This window comes from Mastigoproctus giganteus, chromosome 8, assembly GCF_048544385.1.
Source record: "Mastigoproctus giganteus isolate SK-2022 chromosome 8, ASM4854438v1, whole genome shotgun sequence".
Lineage (NCBI taxonomy): Eukaryota > Metazoa > Arthropoda > Arachnida > Uropygi > Thelyphonidae > Mastigoproctus > Mastigoproctus giganteus.
The window spans coordinates 223,300,483-223,312,981 of NC_143582.1; the positions used below are offsets into that span (position 1 = coordinate 223,300,483).

At 38.4% G+C, this 12,499-nt stretch overlaps 1 protein-coding gene across 1 annotated transcript in view; it reads left to right on the forward strand.

The window, feature by feature from the left end:
- Window positions 1–2,402: 2,402 nt before the first annotated feature.
- The window catches only part of LOC150082364 (inactive fucosyltransferase B-like), a 39,367-nt gene continuing 29,270 nt past the window's right edge, over window positions 2,403–12,499 (forward strand). Inside the window, exon 1 of the mRNA XM_090380522.1 lies at window positions 2,403–2,616. The gene's annotated coding sequence lies outside the window, so the exon portion shown is untranslated. The remainder of the gene's footprint in view (window positions 2,617–12,499) is intronic.

Below are 12,499 nucleotides of genomic sequence, written 5' to 3' on the forward strand. Positions count from 1 at the left end.
AAGATATCCTCTATCACCTGGATGTGGTTTCAGGATTTGTATCAACTGTCATATTCACATAATAACGTTTTAGTTGCTACGGCGAAGAATACCCTGTATACATTTTATAATATAACTTATAAATCTCATAACATTCCATTTAAGAACTAGGCAGCAGGAACTACCAAGATCTTATAAAAGAAAGAATTCGAGCGGAATTCAGTGAAATTAATAATGGTTTAAACTTTCATGCTGTAAAACAAGGAACAGGAACTACTGATGGAAACACGGAAAGACGATTCTTTGAAATTCAAAAGTGCCCCAAACAGAGAAGGAAAAAAAAAAAAAAAAAAAAAAATTATGATATTGGAAGGAAGAAATTATGATTATGGTCTCCCATCTCTATATTTATTTTGTATGTAAATTGCATGTGTTCTCTGGTCGATTTGCCTGTTTGCTGGACGAAAAACCTTGCTATCTACTCCTGAGACCGACTAACTCAGCTACGGAGTAAAAAAACGTCCATTAAAGTTCCTCGCGTCATCGACGGGATTCGAACCCAGGCCTTTTCCACCTGGTGTGGGGAGGACGGTGACGATACCACTGTGCTACCTGAACAGACAACAGAGAAAGAAATCGAAGATGATGAATGGTGATGCACGATGATGATGACGAGCAGGACCGTACTTAAACTTCTCGGGGCCAGAGGCGCTAATCTCTTGTGGGGCCCCTTTTAAAGATACCAGAATAAAAAAACAAAAAAAAACTTGCATATAGAAATATGATCAGAAAAAAAAATATTTTACCGATCTGTTTAAACACAAACGTTGTAATCCTGAAGAAATATAAAGAACAGTGCTGAACTAAACTCTGTGTTGCGCATTGTTCGCAATTCTGGCCTTTAGGCAATAGAGCTGCTGCTGTAGAATGCACGAATTAAGAACTAAAGGGACTTTTCACAATTTAGTGGGTCCGTAACACATTTACAACGGACTCCCACATACTGTACAGAGAAGTCATGCTGGTCAACTGCTTTCTTGTATTCATAGCCAGTGGAAAAAAACTAAGGCATATTCCCGACGCGGATAATACGCCGTGGTCAACCTGTATTCTACTGTTACACCCTATTAGAGAATTAGTAGAGAGTGATTTCCTTTATTCTGGAAATTAATCTGTTCTTTCGCAGAAATGAGTCATCCACACTTTCACTAAATTTCACCTGTCTCTGTTCATATGGTAGGCACTCAGCATGAATTGTTAAGGAGGCTTCCATCCTGCAGTGGGTTGATAATGGCTGCAGTTTTTACAAGTGGGCACTAGTTCAGATCACGGCGTTAAAAAAATCGCTTTAAAAATTTCAGATTACAAAGGCCATGCAAGCTCCCCTCCCCCTCTATGGTGAGGCCCGAGGCTAGCGCCTCAAATGCCTGTTCATAAGTACGGCCCTGATGACGAGGTATACTATTTAAATGCAAATAACTCTAATTAACTCCGGACAGAATCCAGTTGGGACCATATGCGCTGCTAGATTTTGGAGCCCTTACTGCTACAAAGCTTTGTATTTAAAATTTAGAAGTATAACAATTACAAAACCAGGGGCTCACATGTGGTGAGTATGGGCATGGCATAGCCAAGATCCTGAGCTGGATATCACCATTCTTCTCTTTCTTGGTGATTCTTTTCTACTTCTCTCTCTCTCTCTCTCTCTCTCTCTCTCTCTCTCTCTCTCTCTCTCTCTCTCTCTCTCTCTCTCAGGGCAACTTGGAATTTTTTTTTGGCTGGTGCAGCATAAGCTTCAGCCTTTTGCACCATATGGCTAATAATAATAAAAGTGTCACGTTGACATTTTTATTCAGGGCAGTGCTAAGATTGCGTCGAGAGGGCGTGACTGATTGAAATTTTAATGACATTATAATTAATGCAAATAATATAAAATATGTGCGTATACGAAATTCGCCACTAAGAAAAATATTTATTTATTATGCTTGTCAGACAAAAGGAATCCTGACATTTTCATAAAAGTATGTAAAAATTTTCATTTTAATTTAATTTTCAAAAATTTTTATAAAAATTTCACGAATGAGATGTCCGGTTTAGCAGGGAAGTCTTGCGCTGTTTCTCTCGTCTTTCCATTAGTGAGTGAGTACATCCCATTTCAACGTCAGTGACAGCAACCGGCTTTCACTAAATACATTTACATTTCTTGATTTATTCCTATAATTACTATTTTTATAAATGCTGATATTCTGCTACCTTTTTAAAGCTGTTTTCAGATGTATATTTATTTCCAAAAGAAATGAAAAAGTAAATTAATATACTTAAGCTGCACATCCCTTCTATCCTTACCTTCCCTGTGTAGAAATGGACTAACCAAATGTCTTTCATGTTGACTTTGCTAGATACTTGAGCAATTGTGTATTTTTGTGTGTGATGTTGTCCTGTTGCGTAAAGATGTGCTGTAATTTTCTAAATAAATTTATCATGTATGTGATTTTTGAAGTTCTTTCGTGGTGTGGGAACATGGACTGAAAGATGGGGAGGAGGTAAAGGAAGTTATTCCTCATGCTTGGAAAATTCTTACTGATAATGCATGGAGCTAGAACTATGAACATTGTGAATCATCTGACGGATCGGCAGGTGAGACTACTGACATGTTTAGCACTTTACACAAAGTATAAACTAACTTTAAACGGATTTAAATAAAGTATATAGCACCGGTGGTTCCCAAAATTTTATACTTTGAGTCTCTTAAAAATTTTTCATATATTTCACGCGACCCACCAAGTTCCAGAACAAGTGCAAATAAACAGATTTGACGTAAAATTTAGCAATTAATATACATATTTTTATAAATTAATATAGACTTCAATACATTTAAATCTCAAAGAAATAAAATACGAATAATAGAAATAAAAAAACGCTTCCTACTTAGCGGAATTATTTTCCATAATTCGTTTAAAAAAAGTGCTTTAAAAAAAAAAAAAAATGCTTCCCCCACAAAACGAAGTGTGCTTTGGGGGCGCACGCCACACTTTTTTATTATTATCATCTGTTTATTTACCTTAGGTTCACCCCCAGAACGGCTAGGAGGTGTACAAATAATTGGTTATTACAGCATACAATTGTATACAAATTTTCGATATTTAAAATAATGGCATTAATTATGAAATTGTATTTACTTAATAGTCAGTAAGGATTCACTTTAAAATTTAAATTTGTATTAAATTAATATGGTAATTATATATACAGGTTGATCTACTATAATTTCTTCTGTAATTATCATTACAGTTTGCTTAACTTTTACACTATATTATTTGCATTAAATTATTTACTTTCTATACATTTCTGATATTAACAAAACTCAGATTTTATTGTAGTTCTGGTGATTTGGTTCATGATTTGGCTTCTGTATGTTTTATTTTCTTCGAACTTATTTGGATCTGTGGAGAAGGTGTTTAAACGTTGGATCATGTTATGTGGGAGTCCAGATTAGTGAGCGTCATCCTAAGTGGGGGGAGGGGGCTAGCTCTGGTAGTTTCTATTCCTTGCTTTTGGAAGCGAGATAATATCTTCCATTGATCTGGTGGGTTAGCAGCTTAATGTGGACAAATTTTTTTTTTTTTTTTTTTTAGAGAACAGTGAGCTTCTAGGGGGTCATGCCTATATTGACTAGAAGAATAGACTTTGGGAACCTCTGATATATATGTACACACTAAATGCCCTAAATGGGACTTTCTTGGTTTGTCTTTTTTTTTTTTTTTTTTTCTTCCACATTTTTTAAATTCAGTTTTCGAAAATAATAGATCAGTTTTCAATTCAGTAAAAGAGCTAAAAAGAAATTTCTTTTAATAATTAAAACAAAAGGGGGCATTACATAGGTGGCACACAAGCATCTTTGTTTGAGATTAAGTGACATAGGATTAATGGAATGAGTAAATTAAGCACTGATGGCATCCTAACTCTCAGACAGCTCACCTGAAATTAAAATTTGAAAGAGGATGGTTGCAGGAATATGAGTAGATGTGTGAAAATTATTTCAGCCAAAAAATAAATGATCATTGGAATAAACTTTCATCTGATATTTGAGAAGTTGAATAATTTGATTAAATAAGCTTGCCTCCTTACATCATTTGGTGCTTGAGGTTGTCAATGTCATTCTTTCAGATATGCCAGACAAGCTGTACTTGCTACATGGGAGCCTAAAACGCTGATGGAACTGATATTCGGATGAAACTCAAGTCAAGTGGACCCAATTTCGGTGAAGTCCAGACTGTTTGTGGCAACCAAATCCTCTGCTTGCACCTTCACGATGGTGGGATTGTTAGTAATCCTGGGTATAACCTCCGTGCACAAGCACACAGTGGGTGACACACCCAGGTGTGAGCAGGGGTCGAGGTGTGGCGCCCACACCACATGGAGGAATACTGCCCATCTCTGTTACCAGGCAGTACTAGGTGGTAGATGACTGTCATCAACCTGTGCAATACCACCACTTTGCTTATTGGAGGCTTGAAGTGGTGGAACCCATGTTTAGACTCCAGAACTAAGTTGCTGTCAACCCTTCCCCATCTCTTCCATCGTGCAGTATGATTGATGACTTTTGAGGTTATGATGAACATCGTGGCAAGATCCAGTCTTCCTTTCATTTCGAGGGTACAGCTCTAAAACAGTGTTCGCAGGCCGGCCGCTAGTTAGTACACCAGACCGAACCTATTGATAACTCTCTAGGAGGCTTCTGGATCAGCTAATGTATAATCTTCCTAGCTCTACTCTGCCAGATAGTGACTGCAGGGAGTCCAGTAGGGTGTATGTGGGGGGGCCATTGTCGAGGTCACGTTATGTCAAGGATCTGAGTATATTCTTATTGTGTGTACGCCATATCCAAAAATTTCATTACTTCATACAGCATGTTCCACCCACTTTTTCTTACTATTGAATACGCCATGAATTGTCGAACTAATAGAGTAAGCTTATCTGCAAAAAGCTCTAGACCTCCCAAACACTTCCTAATTTATTTCACAAATATACATGGTCTCGATTATAATTTCAACGATGTCCATTTCCACTTGCGGTCTGCCAAACTCCATGTACTTTTTCAGACAGAATCTCAGTTATCGGTTGATTCAACTACTGCTCATCTCCGTTGCCCAAATTATTCACTGTATGATTCCTTTCGCCTCAAAGGTTGGTACTTGTGCATATGTCCATTCTTATATTCCTTGTTAGAGACTTGGTAATTTGGAATCCCCTCTTTTCAATCTTCTCTGGCTTAAAATCTCAATACCTCATTGTGTCAAATTCATCTGTTGTCTCTACCATTCTCCCAACTCCACTAATCACTTTGAGCTCATAGACTTCCTCTCTTTGCAACTTGACTTTTTCCAGTCCAACTTTCCTAACAGTGAGGTAATTTTCCTTGGTAATTTTAATGTTAACAACTCCAGCTGGCTTCCGTTTTCTAGTCACACAGACCCAACTGGTCGAGATGCTGAGGCTTTTGCAGTTACTAATGACCTAGCACAGATTGTTCATTTACCTACAAGAATACCGGACAATCCTAACCATACAGCCAATACTCTTGAACTTTTTCTCACAAACAACCCTTCTAAGTACACGGTCGAAGTGATAGGTCCTATAGGCACTTCAGATCACAACTTGGTGATTGTTTCTTCTCCAATGGAGCCTTTATCTCATGGCTATTCCCAACCTCATATTGTTTGGCATTACAAGAATGCAAAATGGGATGACCTGCGAGATTTCTTTTCCTTGGTCGGATTACTGTTTCAAAACTTCTGATGTCAACGTTTGCTCAGATTGTGTCAGTGAAATTATTCTTTCAGGAATAGAATCTTTATTCCACACTCCACTTTAAAATCTCTTCCTTTATCTAAACCTTGGTTTTCCAATAAATGTGCTAAGGCTGTTCAAGAGAAGAATGTTGCATATCGTAATTGGCTTGTTTCTAATTCTTCAGTTTCATTTTCTGCCTACACCAAAGCTCGCGACAATTGTAAAGCAGTTATTAATCAGTCCAAACTAGAGTTTGAACTGGTTAAGAGTAGAAAACTTGCTTCTTGCCCTAATGGTAGCCGAACATTCTGGTCTCTTGCCAAAGCTATTGGCCACAACTTTTGTCCATCTCTGCTCTCACCTCTCTCCAAACCAGATGGTTCTGTTGTCACTTCGGCCAAGGATTAAGCTGACCAGCTAGCATCCCATTTTTATTCCAGCTTATGTATTAATGATCTTGGTAAAAACATCTCCCACCATTCCCAACACGCTCCATTCAATGCCTCCTGTGGTCTTCCGTCAAAAGGATATCAGAAGGATTTTGATGAATCTTGATGCTAAGAAAGCTCCAGGTCCCGATGGTATTTCTCCACTTGTTCTCAAAACCTGTGCTCTTGAACTTACTCCTGTTCTTTGCCACCTTTTTTCACTTTCTTGTTCTAAAGGTGTTTTTCCTTCTGCTTGGAAATTTGCTCATATCCAGCCAGTTCCTAAAATGGGTGACAGATCCCTCCCATCCAATTTTCGTCCCATTGCACTTACTTCTACTCTTTCTAAAGTAATGGAGAAATCAATTAACCGCCACCTCTTAAACTACCTAGAAACCTTCCGTCAGATCAACGATCGCCAGTATGGATTCCATCAGTGTAGATTCACTTGTGATATTCTGGCTTATGTTACCCATTTATGGACTAATTCAATGGGAAAATTCGGTGAAACACAAGCAGTTGCTCTTGACATCTCAAAGGCTTTCGATCGTGTTTGGCATAAAGGTCTTCTAAACAAGCTTCCATCTTAGAGTATAATATTGGTTTGCCAATTGTTTTTTGTAATTGGTTATCCAGTTTTCTCTCTGATCGCTCACTGAGGATGATGGTAGATGGCTCTCTGTTTTCTAACTTCTCCACTAATGCTGGTGTCCCTCAAGGTTCAGTTCTTAACCCCACACTCTTTTCCTCTTGTATATTAATGACCTTCTTCCATTAACTGGAAATCCCATCCATAGTTTTGCCGATGATAGCACATTGCATTCTACTTTCCATTTTGAGAAACCTTATCCTGCTCAATCAGCTTCAACTTCTTGAAAATCTGCTACCAATTCCTTAAATGCCGATCTCTAGGTAATTCTCCAGTGGGGCAAAGACAACTTAGTTGATTTCAATCCTTCTAAAACGCAGTCTTGTCATATCTTGCCAAAAGGATTCTTCTGCTCCTGTGCCCATCTTTGGTGACACTGATTTCAAGGCAAGATGATATATCTAGTTTGGGGATTACCCTGACTTCTAATCCCTCTTGGCACAAGCACATTACAAATTTTTCTTCCTCTGCATCTAAAAAACTTGGTTTTCTCTTTCGCTCTCAGCGTTACTTTTCTTCCAAACAGCTGTTCGCTCTTTACAAATCGCAAATCCATCCTACCATGGAATATTGTTCCCACATCTGGGGTGGTGTCCCCACAACGGAATCAAGAAGCCTCTCTCAGGCTTCTTTATTCGATTCAGAAGAGGGCAGTTAGGTTAATTAATGATTCATCTCTAACAGTCTCTCCACTCGCTGTCTCATAGACATACTGTTTCTGTTGCATGCCTCTTCTACAGATACTTCCATGGGCACTGTTCTTCTGAATTGGCTTCTATAATTCCTGCTTTCAATACAGTCCGAACATGTGCCGCCACCAGCCAAGATCCATTTACTGTCCAATTTCAAACTCACAGAACCAACTTTTCATCTTCCGCGTTTATTCATTCAACTGCTGTTTTTTGGAACAACCTTCCTTCCTACGTATTTCCTGAAAATTACAGTCTACAGATGTCCCAAGTCCAATGTCAACAAATAGCTTCCTTCGTCTTCTCCAACCCAAGCACGGTACTATAGGTTCTAATACCTCTCGTGTTTGGGGTTTACATAAAAAAAAAATAATAATAAATCATTTTCCATTACTAATACTGAATAAAGTATTACTTTCATTACGAATACTGAAATAAAGATTCAGAATAAAAAGCTTAAGACGTTTGAGCTATTTTTACATAGACTAGTGAAACCTTTCCTTATGCAAGATCACATTGTCAAAACTGTCTTCTAAATTTCATTTCAAGTAATTGTTTATGTTGCATAACTTATTTTTACTTTTGATAATGTGGAAAAGTCATCAAGGCATAGTATGCCTTGATGACTCTTACTAAGTGGTACAGTGGCAAGTATATCTCATTTATGATGAGAGATGCAGTGCATCCTGCCCAGAGATTGCCAGGTATACCTCTTCTGGACAGGGTATTCCAGGTATACCTCTTCTTTCATACATATGAATGAACATATGTATGAAAAGCTTACATATATGTTACTGGTAAGGGAATAGGTTTATTATAAATGATTCATTGTAGTATTTCATACTGCAGTGCTTTGCACTGAATGAGTAAACAAGTTCTATATTGTGCGTGTGCATGCGAGAGTATAATATTGTATCAACATCTGATTTGCACCATTTAATTAGTCATTTGTTACTTGTAAAAGTTGTTTAGCAGTTACCATTTGTCATATAATTTGATTAGCATATAATTACTGTATTAGTATATTATTAAAATAACTGATTAAGAATAGAGAAAAAATGTCCACTTTTAAACAGTATATTTTAACTGCATAAGAAGTATTTTTATCAAAAAGGTTAATTTGTTAAAATCTATGAGACTGAAGAAGCTGTTTGAAGTAAGAAAGTAAAAGATGCAAAATAAAAAAAAATTGAAATGAAATATAAGATTTCAGTATTTCTTTGCAATTTAATATATTATTTATGTAGCAAATAAAGAGCTCTAGTACAGATCAACATTTATTATTTCTGTGGAAACATATATTTAATGATCTCTTTATTGGAATTCTTATCTAATAGCAAGTAACAGTGGGCCCCAAGGGGGTGGAACTGCCACACATCTGCTTGTTCTTGTTGACTCAATAGTTCCCATGGTTGTTGCAAATTGGATGGTTGCAGATCCTGTTCTGAAGAGCTCATTCAGCAAGTACTTAGTTGGATTGAGATCTGTTGACTAGGCCTGTGATGGCCATTGTAGTAGGGTGAATTTACTCATGTTCCTGGAACCAGTTCTCTACAAATCTGGCCTTGTGACATGAAGCATTATTCTGTTGGTAGAACTATTAATAGATGTGTATGCTACAGCTGTTAAGGAATGCACTTGATTGAAAATATTTCCAAATAACTTGTAACAGCCAAATATTGCTTGACTGGTATCAAAGTGCCCAGTGTGCACCATAAAAGCACTCCCCACACCATTATGCTACTGTCACAAGCTACATTGTTCACACCTGGCAGGATAGGTCCATGGACTTGTGCTACTTTTGCTATGTTCTGGTCCTCCATTAGCTGGAACCAGGATTCATAAAAATAAGCAATGTTTTTTTCTATACCCCACTGTCTAGTGTTGGTGGTCTTTTAAAATGCCTCGTTTTTTGTGCACAGGAGTTGAACCTGCTTTAGTTGTTGGCTACGATATTCCACTTATGAGAAGGTATGTTGAAATTGGGTATTCTGAAATGCCTCTTTATTTATCGCAGTTATACTGGATTATTATTAGTAGTAGTAACAGTAGTGACAGATTATACAAGAAAGCAAACTTAAAAGAGTATCAGCCAAAAAAAAAAACCCCAAATCTGGTAGAAGGCAAATTTCTGTGCATCTGACCTGCAGCCATCCTTCTTGAATTTGAATTTAGGCCCCCTTGTGTATGTAATCTGAGCAACAGGAACAATTTCTTGCATCAAATGCCTCTGCTAATGCTAATTCCATCAACATTGAGCTTGCTCAATCCATTCAAGACCTTTTTAAATGCCTCAGTGGTACCTAAGTGCCTTAACCTCAGATGCTGCAATTTGCAAAACTGAAGCACTTTCCTGGTAAGAGCAACCTTTTTCTCCTCTCACCAGTCTCATTGGCCTGCTCTGCACTGGTTGTAACAGATTGACACCTCCCCCAAAATGAGGCTTCCAGACCTGCATGCAATATTCATGATGTGACCTAACTATTTCCTTATATATAGGGATAGTCACCTCCCTATCTTTGCTGGCAAAATTCCTGTATGTCATTGACATCCTGTGAGCTGTCTTGGCATCATATCTTCACTTCTCTGAGAACATTATCTGACTGAGCAAGTTTTTTTCATTCTCCACTGCTGCGATTGTGGTACTACATAGCTGGTACATCAATCTTGAATAATTGTTCTCTTTCATACCTTGCAATTGTCAATATTAAACTTCAGTTTCCACTTCTTGACCCATTTGAATTTATCTAGATCTTGTTGCAGTAGTACTTGATATCGATGGTTCGACTGTTGATGATCCTGCTCAGATAGCAAGCAAACTGAATGAGTATTTTGCATCTACTTTCACACATGAGGAGTTATTAAGGTTTGAAAATACTGTAGCAGAAGGTTATCAAATTGTAGCAGGGTGCTTAATGATTTTGTAATAACTGAGAGCAAAGTGGAGGAGAAATTGTTGAAGTTAAACATAAGAAAGGCACCTGGGGTGGATGGAATCTATCCAGTTATATTAAAGGAGGTGGCAAAGCAACTAAGCAAACCCTTAGCCATAATTATGAGAGCATCCTTGGACTCGGGAGGTCCCCATGGACTGGAGATGTGCAAATGTAACCCCAATTCACAAAGGAGGATCAAAGGCTGACACAAGTAATTATAGACCTGTTAGTTTAACTTCTGTTCCAGGTAAATTAATGGAGGCACTGGTTAAAGAAGCACTGCAGGATCATCTAGACAGGAATTCAGTTATAGCTCAGATGCAGCATGGTTTTGTTAAGGGCAGGTCTTGCCTGACCAATTTGATTGGATACTATGATGTAGTCACAAAAGAACTGGATGCAGAGAATAACTTTGATATTATATATATGGATCTTAGAAAGGCTTTTGATACTGTTGCACATGGAAGACTGCTGCACAAATTGGAGCAGTGTGGCATTGGAGGCAAATTGCTGCTATGGATAAGGGGATGGTTGAGTGGCAGAAGACAGAGAGTGGTAATCAATGGACACTGCTCAACGTGGACTAATGTTATTAGTGGAGTTCCTCAGGGTTCAGTGTTGGGTCCGTTGTTGTTTTCGGTGTTTATGAATGATATTGATGATGGGATATCAAGTTTAATGTCCAAGTTTGCAGATGATACAAAGGTTGGCAGGGTTGTTAAGGACACCACTGACGCTATGCTGCTGCAACAGGATCTGGAAAGGTTGAACAGATGGGCTGAGAGGTGGCAAATGAAGTTTAACATTGACAAGTGTAAAGTACTACATATGGGAAACAGTAACCCCAGAGCAACGTATCAACTCTGCGGTACTACACTGACAGTGGTGGAGAATGAAAAGGACCTGGGGGTAATTGTGCAGGCAGATATGAAGTTCTCTGAGCAGTGCAGACGAGCTGCAAGAGTAGCTCATGGTGTCTTGTCAATGATATACAGGAATTTTTCTAGCAGGGATAAGGAGGTGATTATTCCCTTGATAAGGCAATGGTTAGGCCACATCTTGAGTACTGTATACAGGTCTGGAGGCCTCATTTCAAGAAGGATGTAGAGCTGCTGGAACGAGTACAGAGAAGGGCAACAAGATTAGTGAATGGAACAAAGGGTTGCTCTTACGAAGAAAGGCTTAAGTTTTGCAAATTACAGAGTCTGGAGACTAGGCACCAGCGAGGTGATCTGATAGAGGTGTATAAGGCTTTGAATGGTTTGAGCATGCTCAATGCCAATGGGATTCTTCATCTTGCTCAGAATAATCAGCTCAGAGGGCATAAATTCAAATTGAGGAAGGACGGATGTCGGATAGATGTGCGGAAATTTGCCTTTGGCCAGCGGGTGGTTGGTTGGTGGAACCGACTTCCATCACTTGTTGTTGAAGTTGATAGCCTAAACAAATTTAAGGCTCAACTGGACAGGTATTTTGAGCGAACGGAGGGGTGAAATGGGAGTGGTGTGTTTTTTTTCTTTTTTTTTGGCTGATGCTGAATAAGCTTGCTTTCTTTCATCATATGCCTCTACTAATGCTAAATGCAAAGTTGACTTTTCTCAAACATATCTGTGAATTCTGTACAATGTGCACAAAAGGACTGAATATTCTCTGCTCTCTCCTCTGCTTCTTGGGGTATGGACCGATGCACTTTACTACACATCTACCATATGCTTCTGCGAGCTCAACTAGATTAGGGGTCCCAGTTATTTGCATCAACCAGAAAATGTGTACTATGATGGCTTGATCCTATACATCATTAAGCTATCCATATTGCTGCTGTAGCATTCTGAACATCTATGTGGAACAAGTGAACCACCATTTTCGTTTTGACATAAACAGTTCTCTCAAGTATGCCTTAAAACTGAAATCCCTGCCAGACCATCGTACATGGAAATACGTTTTTGAGCCACTATGGAAAAATTTGTAAAACGCTCATCAGACTACCATCATCCTTTTGGTATTTGAGTTTAAGCACTTCTCCAAAAT